The sequence below is a fragment of the Odocoileus virginianus genome, chromosome 9, assembly GCF_023699985.2.
Source record: "Odocoileus virginianus isolate 20LAN1187 ecotype Illinois chromosome 9, Ovbor_1.2, whole genome shotgun sequence".
Taxonomy (NCBI): domain Eukaryota; kingdom Metazoa; phylum Chordata; class Mammalia; order Artiodactyla; family Cervidae; genus Odocoileus; species Odocoileus virginianus.
In genome coordinates, this window is record NC_069682.1 from 61,748,156 (window position 1) to 61,760,120 (window position 11,965).

Genomic DNA, 11,965 nt, shown 5'->3' on the forward strand with positions numbered 1-11,965 from the left:
CCGTAGAAGCTGTTTGCCAGAGAACAGCCCTAGGAAAGTGACGTAGTCACTCTCTGCTCCACCAGCCTCGCTCCGCACTCACTTTGGACAGTGTTGGTGGGATTTGGCACTCTTTAGGCTTCCAGGACCCCACCCTGGCCTAGTTTTCTTCCTACATCACTGGTTCCTCCTCGGCAAAGGGACTCAGGTCTCAGTCCTTGATCGCTCTGCCTGTACTTCCTGGGAGATCTCATCCAGGCTCATGGCTTTAAATACCAACATGCCGATATCTTGCCAACAGATCCCTCCAGACCCCCCGCCCAACGCCAGACTCATAAATCTGACTTTCTACTCGGTATCTCCCTCTGGATACCCAACAGGCATCTCAAAGTCCTGCTGCCGGCAGCCCCAGGCCTGACTCTGTGGTCTTCCCCATCTTGGAGAGCATCTCAATCCTTTCAGTTGTTGATCCTTGACTCCCCTCTTTCCTTGACACTTCACTTTTGATTCTTAAGTGGTTCCTTGCAACTTGACCTTCAAAATCCAGAATGAGACCCATCTCACTGCTTCCCTCTATTGCCATGGTCCAACTGGCATCATCTCATGGATATTGCAGCCGCCTGCAATATCCTGCAGACTCTCCAATGGAGAGTCTTTTCTCAACACAGCAGCCAGAAGCATCCTGTTAAAACCCATAAGGTCCTGTCCCTCACCTGCTCCCAACTTATTTGGGTAAAGGTCACAGTCCTTACTGGGACCCAAAAGGATCTGCAAGAGCCATTGTACCTTCTTCCCCTCTCTGACCTCAAGAGAGACCACTCCCCTCTTGCCCACTCCTCTTGGTCTTCACTGGTCTCCATCTTCCTCAAACATGCCTGGCAAACCCTGCCTCAGGGCCTTTGCACTTGCTGTCCTCTATGCCTCATATGGTGGACAGAACAGCTTCCTTGAAGATGTCCCCATCCTAATCCCTAGGACCTGTGACTATGTCACCTTACACGGCAAAAGGGACTTTGCAGATGTGATTAAGGATTTTGAAATGGGGAGAGTATTTTCGTTTATCCAGGTGGGCCCAATATAACCACAAGGGTCTTTATATATATACTTATGTATATACATATATATAAAATTTAATTATTTTTGGCTATGCTGGGTCTTCACCGCTGCTCAGGCTTTTCTCTAGTTGCAGCGTGTGGGGTCTGCAGTTCGTTGTAGTGCTCAGGCTTCTCACTGCAGTGGCTTCTCTTGTTGAGGAGCATAGGCTCTAGGTGCGTGGACTTCAGCAGTTGTGGCTCTTGGGCTCTAGAGCACAGGCTCAGGAGTTGTGGCACGTGGGCTTAGTTGTTCCACAATGTGGGATCTTCCCGCATCAGGGATCGAGCTGTGTCTCCTGCATTGACAGGCAGATTCTCTACCACTGAGCCGCCAGTGAAGCCCCACCCACAAGGGTCTTTATAAGGAAAAGAGGGAGGTAGGAAAAGTCAAAGAGAAGGAGATGTGATGACAGGTGAATGTTGGAATGATGCAGGCCTATGAGCCAAGGAATGTGGGCAGCCTCTAGAAGCTCACAAAGGCAAGGTACGAATTCTCCCTGGAGCCTCTGGAAGGAACACAGCTCCCCCAGCACCTTGATTTCAGCCCCATGAGACCCATTTTGAACTACCTCAAGAAATGTAAAATACTACATTTGTGTGGTTTTGAGCCACTAAGTTTGTGTTAACTCGCTATAGCAGCAAGAAGAGATGAAAACACCTCACTGCCCTCAGAACATTACTCAGGGAAACCTCTTGCCAACCCAATTAAAAAAAAAAAATCCTAATCTTTCTCCAAAACTTCCTATCCACACCCTTTATTTATCTTTTCCTCTTTAGTATGGGCTGGGAAGAGCCCCTGGAGAAGGAAATGACAACCCACTCTAGTATTCTTGCCTGGAGAATTCCATGGACCGAGGAGCCTGGCAGGCTACAGCCCACGAGGTCACAAATAGTCGGGACATGGCTGAACAACTGAACATGCACACACACACATGCAACATACTATGTATTTTACTTAGTCTGTTTATTGTCTTATACCCCAATTGGAGTGTGACCTCCAAGAAGAAAGGAATTTTATTGTTCTTGCTTAGAGATGAATCCCCAAGGCCTACAAGAGTGCCTGGCATGTAGCAGGTGCTCATTAAATATTTGCAGCACAGGTGACAGTAGAAGCAGGTGGTCTGCCCTAACAGTAGAGCTTAGTGAATAAACATCACCTCTAAACATTCCCTGTGACCGGACACTACATGCCTGATACTGGTCCATCCTCCAAACAACCCCATGAGCCTGGTAGCAGCCCCATTTTACAGATGAGAACATGGAGGTGCCTGCACTTGAACTCCGGCAGGCTGACTGTGGGGCCCACTCTCCGGGTCATGCTGCCATTTCCTCCCTGAAATTCTCAAGCAAGCAGGGAATTCTCTGGGAGAGAAAAGATTGGGACCAAGTGCTGGGGAACTTTACTACCCCAAGGACTTAATCATTCGTGGTAAGATTATGCTCATTAATGAGGAAAAGACAGCAGGGTGAAGTGTTTAGTTTTTAAAAAAATTTTATTGAGGTGAAAGTCATGTAACATAGAATTAACCATTTTAGGGACTTCCCTCGTGGTCCAGTGGCTAAGACTGTACTCCCAATGCAGAAGGTTAAGGTTCAATCCCTGGTCAGGGAACTAGATTCCACATGCTGCAACTAAAGATTTTGCGTGCCACAATGAAGATTGAAGATCCCATGTGCTGCAACTAAGACCCAGTGCAAACAAATAAATAAATTTTTTAAAGTATTCAGTGACATTTATTACATTTACTGTGTTGTGTAACCACCGTCTCCATCTAGTTGCAAACCATTTTTGTCACCCCAAGAGAAAAGCCTACAGCCATTAAACAACTTCTCCTGTTCTCTCCCCACAGCCCCAGGCAACCACCCACTCGCTATCCGTCTAAAGGTAGATTTACCCTTTTTGGATATTTGGCATAAATGGAATCACACACTTGTGACCATTTATGTCTGCCATCTTCCGCTTAGCGCGATATTTCTGAGGCTCATAGATGTTGCAGCATGTATCAGCACTTCATTCCTTTTCATAGCTGAATAAAAAGCAACTTGAGTGAGATTTTGGAGCCACAGTTGCATTTTGAATCTAGATCCCATGGAGATGTAGCTGTGTGGTGTTAGGCAAAGAAATTCATATCTTTGGACTTCCCTGGTCTGTGGATAAGAATCTGCTTGCAAATGCAGGAGAAATGGGTTCTATCCCCGCTCCAGGAAGATTCCACATGCCACGGAGCAACTAAAGCCCATGCGCCACAATCACTGAGCCTGCACTCTAGGGCCCATGAGCTGCAACCACTGAAGCCCATGTGCCTAGAACCTGTGCTCCATAAGAGAAGCCACAGCAATGAGAAGCCCGTGCACCGCAATGAAGAGTAGCCCCTGATCACAACTAGAGAAAGCCCGTGTGCGGCAAGGAAGACCTAGTGCAGCCAAAAGTAAACACATGAAAAGAAATTCATACCTGATGTTTAGAGACCACCGAATAGAGATCATATAACAACCTTGCAGGGTTATTGTAAAAATATACATACTGTGTGTAAATACATGTACCATGCTAATACTGGAGCAGAGCAGGCAGTTTATAAATGGTAGCAGTGAACACGATTATTCAATCAGGGACAAGTTTATCATTAAAACATTCTGGGAACTTCCCTGGTGGTCCAGTGGTTGACTCCCTGCTTCCTATCCAAAAAAATCATTTACAGTACCAACAAGCAACAAAAAGGAAAAAAAGTATCAACAATCTTTTGCACAACAAAAGAAACAACAAAATGAGGAGGCAACTGAGAAACTGCAGAAAGAGATTTTCATGTCCTCTATCTAATAATGAATCAACATCCAAAATATATAAGGAAAGCCTACAACTCAATAAAAGAACACAAATAATCCAATTAGAAAATAAGCAGATCTGAATAGACATTTTCCCACTATATATATAAATGTCCAACAAGTACATGAAAGAATGCTCAATGTGGCTAATCATTCAGTTCAGTTCAGTCACTCAGTTGTGTCCTACTTTTTGCGACCCCATGAATCGCAGCACGCCAGGCCTCCCTGTCCATCACAAACTCCTGGAGTTTACTCAAACTCATGTCCATCGAGTCGGTGATGCCATCCAGCCATCTCATCCTCTGTCGTCCCCTTCTCCTCCTGTCCCCAATCCCTCCCAGCATCAGGGTCTTTTCCAATGAGTCAACTCTGCATGAGGTGGCCAAAGTATTGCAGTTTCAGCTTTAGCATCAGTCCTTCCAATGAACACCCAGGACTGATCTCCTTTAGGATGGACTGGTTGGATCTCCTTGCAGTCCAAGAGACTCTTAAGAGTCTTCTCCAACACCACAGTTCAAAAGCATCAATTTTTCGGCGCTCAGCTTTCTTCACAGTCCAACTCTCACATCTATACATGACCACTGGAAAAACCATAGCCTTGACTTAGATGGACCTTTGTTGGCAAAGTAATGTCTCTGCTTTTTAATATGCTATCTAGGTTGGTCATAACTTTCCTTCCAAGGAGTAGGCGTCTTTTAATTTCATGGCTACAATCACCATCTGCAGTGATTTTGAAGCCCCAAAAAAAGTTTGACAGTTTCCACTGTTTCCTTGTCTATTTCCCATGAAGTGATGGGACCGGATGCCATGATCTTAGTTTTCTGAACGTTGAGCTTTAAGCCAACTTTTCACTCTCCTCTTTCACTTTCATCAAGAGGCTCTTTAGTTCCTCTTCACTTTCTGCCATTAGGGTGGTGTCATCTGCATATCTGAGGTTATTGATATTTCTCCCGGCAATCTTGATTCCAGCTTGTGCTTTTTCCAGCCCAGCGTTTCTCATGATGTACTCTGCATATAAGTTAAATAAGCTGGGTAATAATACAGAGCCTTGATGTACTCCTTTTCCTATTGGAATCAGTCTGTTGTTCCACGTCCAGTTCTAACTGTTGCTTCCTGTCCTGCATATAGGTTTCTTAAGAGGCAGGTCAGGTGGTCTGGTATTCCCATCTCTTTCAGAATTTTCCACAGTTTATTGTGATCCACACAGTCAAAGGCTTTGGCATAGTCAATAAAGCAGAAATAGATGTTTTTCTGGAACTCTCTTACAGCTAATCATTAGGGAAATGCAAATTACAATCACTGAGATATCTCTTTACATCTTTTAGTTTGTCTATTATCAAAAATAGATAAATAGGGTTGACTAGGATGTGGAGAAAAGTGAACCCTTGTGCACTATTGATGGGAATATAAATTGGTACAGTCACTGTGTGGAATAGTATGGGCCTCCTCAAAAAATTAAAAATAGTACTTGTTGTTTAGCGGCTAAGTTGTCTCCGACTCTTTGTGACCCCATGGACTGTAGCCCGCCAGAATCCTCTGTCCATAGGATTTCCTAGGCAAGAATACTGGAGTGGGTTGCCATTTCCTTCTCCAGGGGATCTTCCTGACTCAGGGATTGAACCCATGTTCCCTGCATTGCAGGCAGATTCTTTACCACAAGCTACCTGGGAAACCTCAAAATAATACTACAATATATTTTTTTTAAAAAAAGACTCTGCACTTCTACTGTAGGGGGCAGGCATTTAATCACTGGTCAGGAAACTAAAAATCACGCACACTACATGGTGCAGCCAAAAAAAAAAATATTCTGATGTCAAATCAGCCATGATCTTGTCCCCCAATTCATTCAAGAGAAACAAGTCCTTAGCTCCCCAGTCCTGGGAAACCCAAGTCAGCGGAGGGGTTCCAGGGCTGAGCTTACGTTTGATTTTGTATTTGTAGAGCCCTTTCATGGGGTCGCAAAGAGTCTGACATGACTGAGCGACTGAACTGAACTGAACTTACATTTTCAGTAGATTTGGTCATCAGTTTTCCCCTTCCTTATTTGTTCATCAGTCCTTCTAATCGTAGAGGGTGAAAGCTACATGGCAGCAAAGGGGAGAGGAACTACCTTGGAAAATCTTCAAAGTAAGCACATGACAGGAATTCATTAGTCATGGGGAAATGCAAATTAAAACCATAATGTGATACCAGAATGACCAAAATCCATAAGACTGACCACACCAAATGTTGGCGAGGGTTTGAAGTGACTAGAATGCTCATACATCAGTGATGGAAATGTGAAATTATACAACCCCTTTAGAAGATCATTTGGGAGTTTCTTTCAAAGGTGCAACATACATCTGCCCTATGATCCAACATTCCACTCCCAGGTATCTACCCAAGAGAAATGAAAATATCTGTCCATGAAAGTCTTCTACTAAATTCTAATGAGAAGATTTACAGCAGCTTTCCTCATAATAGGCAAAAACAGGGAATAGCCCAGAGGCTCATCACCAGTACAATGGAAAAGTTGTACTGCATTTATGTGATGAAATACTACATACCATAAAGGAAGCATCCTACTCATACACAGAGTAATAGAAATGACCCTCAAAACTGTCATGCTGGGGAAACCAAACATCCCCACAAACACACACATACAATGTGTACTGCCTAGTTCTATTTGTAGGAATTGTAAGACAGATGAAACTAACCTGTGGTGATAGAAATCAGATGTTTCCCGCCCCCCCACCCCATCCCCCACCCCCACCCCCAGAGAAGGGCTGCCTAGGAAGGGGCATGAGAAAACTTTCTGCAGTGATTGAAATGTTCTGTATCTTGCTATGCAATCATCAAAGTTGAATGCTGAAGGTCTGAGCATTTCACTGTGTAAACCACACCTTCATAAAAAAAAAAATTCATATGGGCTAAACACTAAGCTATGTTCTTTGTACACATCATGTTATTTAACCTGTCAGCAAATCCCATGGGTAGATGTTATTGTCTCTGCTTTACAGATGTGACAATTGAGGCTCAGAAAAGTTAAGCAACTTTCCTCAGGACACACAGCTAGAAAAATGAGATCAGAATCCAGGTAGTGTGATTTCAAAGCCCATGCCTCAGGGGTCCTCTCTTTTCACTCTACCCATTCTCGTCTCTATGATTTTACAGGTGGGGAAACTTCAGTCCCAGTGAGGAGACTTAGCTTCTTGACATCAGAGTCAAATTAGAAGCCATATCTCTGGAAATTTCTTACTGTTATCACACAACCTCACTTGGTCAAAGAGGTCAAGTTCACTCCCACTTCTGCCCAGTCGGGGCATGGGAGTGAAAAACACAATTAAAAAAAAAATTTTTTTAACCCACTTCAGTATTGTTCCTGGAAAATCTCACAAACAGAGAAGCCTAGCAGGCTACAGTCCATGAGATCACAAGAGTCAGACACAACTTAGAGACTAAACTACCTCCATTGTTGTAATCTGTTGGTAAGTGCTTATTAAACGTTCCTGTGATGCGAGCTTTTAATACTGACAGTTTGGAGTTACTTTTAACCCTTAAAGTCTGTGTTTCTAGAGACAAAGGTTTTTTAAATGTTTGTTTTTTATTACAATTTTAAAACACTTTCATGTCACTTTTTATTAGGCATACAATTCCTTTAAAGTATTTGGTTTTGAATCATGAGAATATGCATTCTTAAAAAAGATCATTTATGACCAAAACAAAGTTTTTTTATTGAGGCAAAAGTCACATAATGTAACACATCTATTTTAACCATATTTATCTGTACAGTTCATTGGCACTAAGTACATTTACACTGTGCAACTCTTACCACCATCTATTTCCTGAGTTTTTCACCTTCCTAAACTGAAACTCTGTCCCCATTAAACACTAACTCCCCATCTCCCCTCTCACCCTGACCCCTGGCATCTACCAATGTACAAAAAGTACCATTTTTAAAGACTTGAATATAGCAGTCATATTATAAGAGATGCAAACTCAGGGCATTGATATCCAGTGACTTCAAAATAAGAGATGGGGTTATCCATCTGTCCCTGCACTGCTGGAGCAGTTCCGGTGGTTTCCTGTGAATGCTGGAAGCTCACCATTCAAGTTCACCACAATTAAACCATGCTTCCCCCTAGATTTCCCAACCAGACTCACCTGTTACCTCCCTCCTTGTCTTCTTGAGTTACAAGATGTCCAAACCATCCAGCAAGCTCTCCTTTGCTTAATTTAAGTGGAGCAAGCAAGATAAGTTTCTGATCTTCCTTTTGACCATCAGAGTTCTGGAATGGATTAGTACCAAGAACAACAAAAGCAGTCAACCTAATTTGGTTTTAACTCACATCCGGCCAGTCAGCCTTCACAGTGGCTGTTGTCAGGTTCAGTCCACATGTTGTTTAAAAAGCAATGTTGTCCTTGGGGTTCACTGAGGATTCCACCTTGCATTTTGGGACAATTTGGCTCAAACCATGATAGTTTCCTTCCCTCAAAGCCTGATTCTCTGGGAGGAAAAAAAAAGTGTATATATATATCCCAATTCCGTCTCTGTCCGCTAAAGAGAAACTTAATCTTTAAATTTCTTTGTCTCCTGTTTAACAGTTGCAGAATGTATTTCATGGTCTGTCTTTTCTCTGGAACTGGCAAATGGTGCTGTGATGAATCACCCTGCTCCTTGGGAATGTTTTGCTCCAAGAGCTCAAGGGGGTACGACAAGATGATAAACAGCCTCTGGAATGATCTCTCCTCCCCCTACCGCGGCGCCTGGAGTCTGTGAGTTCACAGAACTGGACTGTGGCTGAGCTTCCAGAGACTGCTGCATCCAGCCCAGTTTTGCAGATGAGGAAACCTAGACTTTAGCATTTCTGGGAGGAGAGCCATGGGACAGGGCCAAGGCCATCTGAGCATGATTCATGTTGTGCCCTCTGATCTTCAGCCCATGGACTGTGCCTTTGTCGCTCTGAGCTTCAGCTTCCTCCCCTGGAACATGAGCACGAGAAGCCTGATGTCCCTTTCAGTTTCCTATCTCTCAGGGCCTCTGTGCCTCTGCATGTCCACTTGGTAGGGATGCTAAACGTGGTACTCTGCCTGGGAGCCAGAGAAGGATCAAAGTCTGTGGCCCTTCACAAGGCACCGGCAGTTCGGTTTAGATGAGATCCGTTCAACAAACACACTCACACCTCCGCTCTGTGCAGACCCTGAGCTGGGCACTGGGGTGGATCAGATGTGGCCTCTGCCTTCAATCTGTGGAGCCAAGTGGACACGCAGGCAATCGGTTAGGCAATTGGATAGGCAAGCCTGGTGATGTTATACCTGAGGGACTTTGGGAATGAAAGGGAAGTCCCTCTCCCAGCCTGGAAGAGAACCAGGGAAGGCTTCCAGGAGGAGGTGACAATGCCAGAGGATTATCATCTGGTGGCACTGATGAAGGAGGGATTGATCAATGGAATGAGGTGTTGGGCAAGACCCTTCCCCACTCTGGGCCTAAAACTCCCCAGAGCACACTTCCAGGGGGATGGCTAACTCAGCTGAGAGCTGTGGTCACTCTGGACTTTCTGAAGTTAGGAAAGTGTTTACTAGTTTCTTTCTTTTTCTAAATTAGATTTTTTGGAATATAGTTGCTTTAGAATGCATTAGTTTCTACTGTATAGCACAGTGTACCAGTCACGCGTGTACATAAATCCCCTCCGTTTTGGACTTCCTTCCCATTCAGGTCCCCACAGTGTATTAAGTAGAGCTCCCTGTGCTATCCAGTAGGTTCTCATAAGTCATGTGTTTTATACATGGTATCAATAGTACTCATGTGTCAATCCCAATCTCCCAATTCCTCCCCATCACCCCACTTCCTCTTGATATTAAATTTCTGAGCGTGGAGGGTGCCTAGTCCAGCAGCCAGGCGAGGCTCCTTGTTCTGGCATTTGAGCACGCTGGTCTCCTACGGGCCCACAGTCCCTGGGAAGCACCAGGGCGCCCCACAGACCTCTTGGCTGTGACAAAGCCCTGGTTTGTGTGGGAATACTGAGGGTTGAGAGAGGTGACAGTGAGTCATCCGCCTCCCCTAACCCCACGCTCTGTCCTTGGTCCCCTGAAGAAAATCCAAGGGCGGGAGGGAGTGCTCCATGCTAACACAGCACTGAAGCACCATCGGCTGGAAGTTATTCTGAAGTGTCCATCCCTCTGGCAAACGGCGGGCGTCCCTGCCCCCAGATGGGCAGGGTGGCAGCCCAGGACCCTCAGGCCCTGTTAGCTGCCCCCATCTCTCTCCTGCCCTCCCCAGCCAGACTTAGACGTTGGAAAGTGTGAGGCCACTTTCTCTGTCCTCCTCTCCCCTTCCCATTCCTCCCAGACCTCTTGTGATCCAGCTCCCGGCCCCAACTCTTCTGTGTTCATGCTGTGTCTCCATCCCCTGGACACTCTGTCATCCCAACCTTCTCTCACGTGACCCCTGGCCACATCAGGCTGATCCAGAAGAACTACCTTCTGGGAAGCCCAGGACTCCCTTCAGAGGCACCCCCTGCCTGTGGTCTTTTAGATGTGACGGCTTCTTGAGACTCTGCCTGGCTTTCTTCTCATCCTCTATGCTATATCCTACTCCAAACCTCAGTTTCCTCATCAAGGAAATGGGCATAATAATGGTATCTATTCCTAGGGGTTGATGAAAGGATTAAATTGCCTGATGCAAAATGTGTGCAATGAGTGTTGACTGAAGTATTCATTTTTTCCACATCACCATGGATACTTAAAAGGTTTCTCCAACATAATTTGGCCAGTGCTGAACTTGTGACTTTTTGCCCTCAGCTGGCTCCTACCCAGGCTTCCCCACCTCAGCTAAGGGCAACTCCATCCACTCAAACCAAAAGCCTGGGGATTCATCTCGATTCCGCCCTCTGTGTGCGCCCACGCTCCCGATGCAAGCAAGGACTGTGGGTGCTTCCTCCACATGCATTTGAATCATGCTCTCCTCCACCTCCCCTGCCCCACCCCACCTCCCCTGCCCCCCTGTCACCTCCCCTGCCCCCGCCCCCTGGGCTGAGCCACCTTCACCAGCCCCCCAGAGGGCATCCCAGCCTCCTCGCCTGCCTCTCTGCTCCTACCTGCCCCCTATAATCCCCCTGCGAGCAGCTGCCAGGGGGATATTTCAAAAACATACACTGAATCATGTCACTCCCTCTTGCTTAACATCGATAGGCTTTCCAGTGCATTTAAATAAAGTTCAAAGCTCTCACTACAGCCCAGGAAACTCCAGGCCCCTTTCCAGGCTCCAGCTTCACCTTTCTGCCTGCGCACCCCCCACCCCAACTGCTCCACCCAGACCAACTCAAGCCCATTCTCACCTCAAGGCCTTTGCCTGAACACTCTTCCTCCCAAATCCTTGTATGGCCACTCTGTTTATCTTTCAAACTTCAAAGCTAAAGTTCACCTCCTCTGAGAAGCCCTCCAAGACCTCCTGTCCTCAGTGTTTCCCACTCTTCCCCATCACACTCCGGGCTTCCTCTCATCCTAGTAGGTAGCACGATCCACCTTTCTATAGGTTTGTGTTCCGGCTTTTTTATCCATCACCCCTCACACCAACCAGTGAACTTCACACAGGCAGGAGCTGTGTGTATTTTATCAACCGTTGTGTACCCACACCCACAAGATGATAAAGTAAATATTTCATCAACTCCCACGTCCTTAACCAGATCTCTGCTCCTGGGCTCTGTGACCTTGGGGAAGTTTCTCACCCTCTCTTGTGTTTCCTGTGCCCGGCAGGTAGACGGACTCCTTCTCCTCGTCCTGGCCCCAGGTGCAGCGGGGAGGCAGGCAGCCTGGCTGGCACCATCACCTGCTGCGGACAGGGCTCCACAGGGTTTACCGAGCTGAACTGAGTCAAACAGCCCTGCCTCCAAGGCCCTGAAAACACAGATGCCAGAACCTCCAGGAATGAGAAGCCGGAAGGGGAGCTAGGCTCAAGGCCCCGGGAGCTCTCTTACCTGTTGGATGATCGCGAGTACTCAGTTGCTCAGTCGTGTCGGACTCTTTGTGACCCCATGGACTGTAGGCCGCCAGGCTCCTCTGCGCATGGAAGTCCCCAGGCAAGAGTACTG

General features: G+C 46.2%; 1 long non-coding RNA gene across 1 annotated transcript; it reads left to right on the top strand.

The window, feature by feature from the left end:
• The first annotated feature begins 5,694 nt into the window (after nucleotides 1-5,694).
• Nucleotides 5,695-10,571, top strand: LOC139036762 (uncharacterized). Its single transcript, XR_011489616.1, has 2 exons — nucleotides 5,695-7,363; nucleotides 8,481-10,571. It is a non-coding gene; the product is annotated as an uncharacterized lncRNA (long non-coding RNA).
• Nucleotides 10,572-11,965: the final 1,394 nt, after the last annotated feature.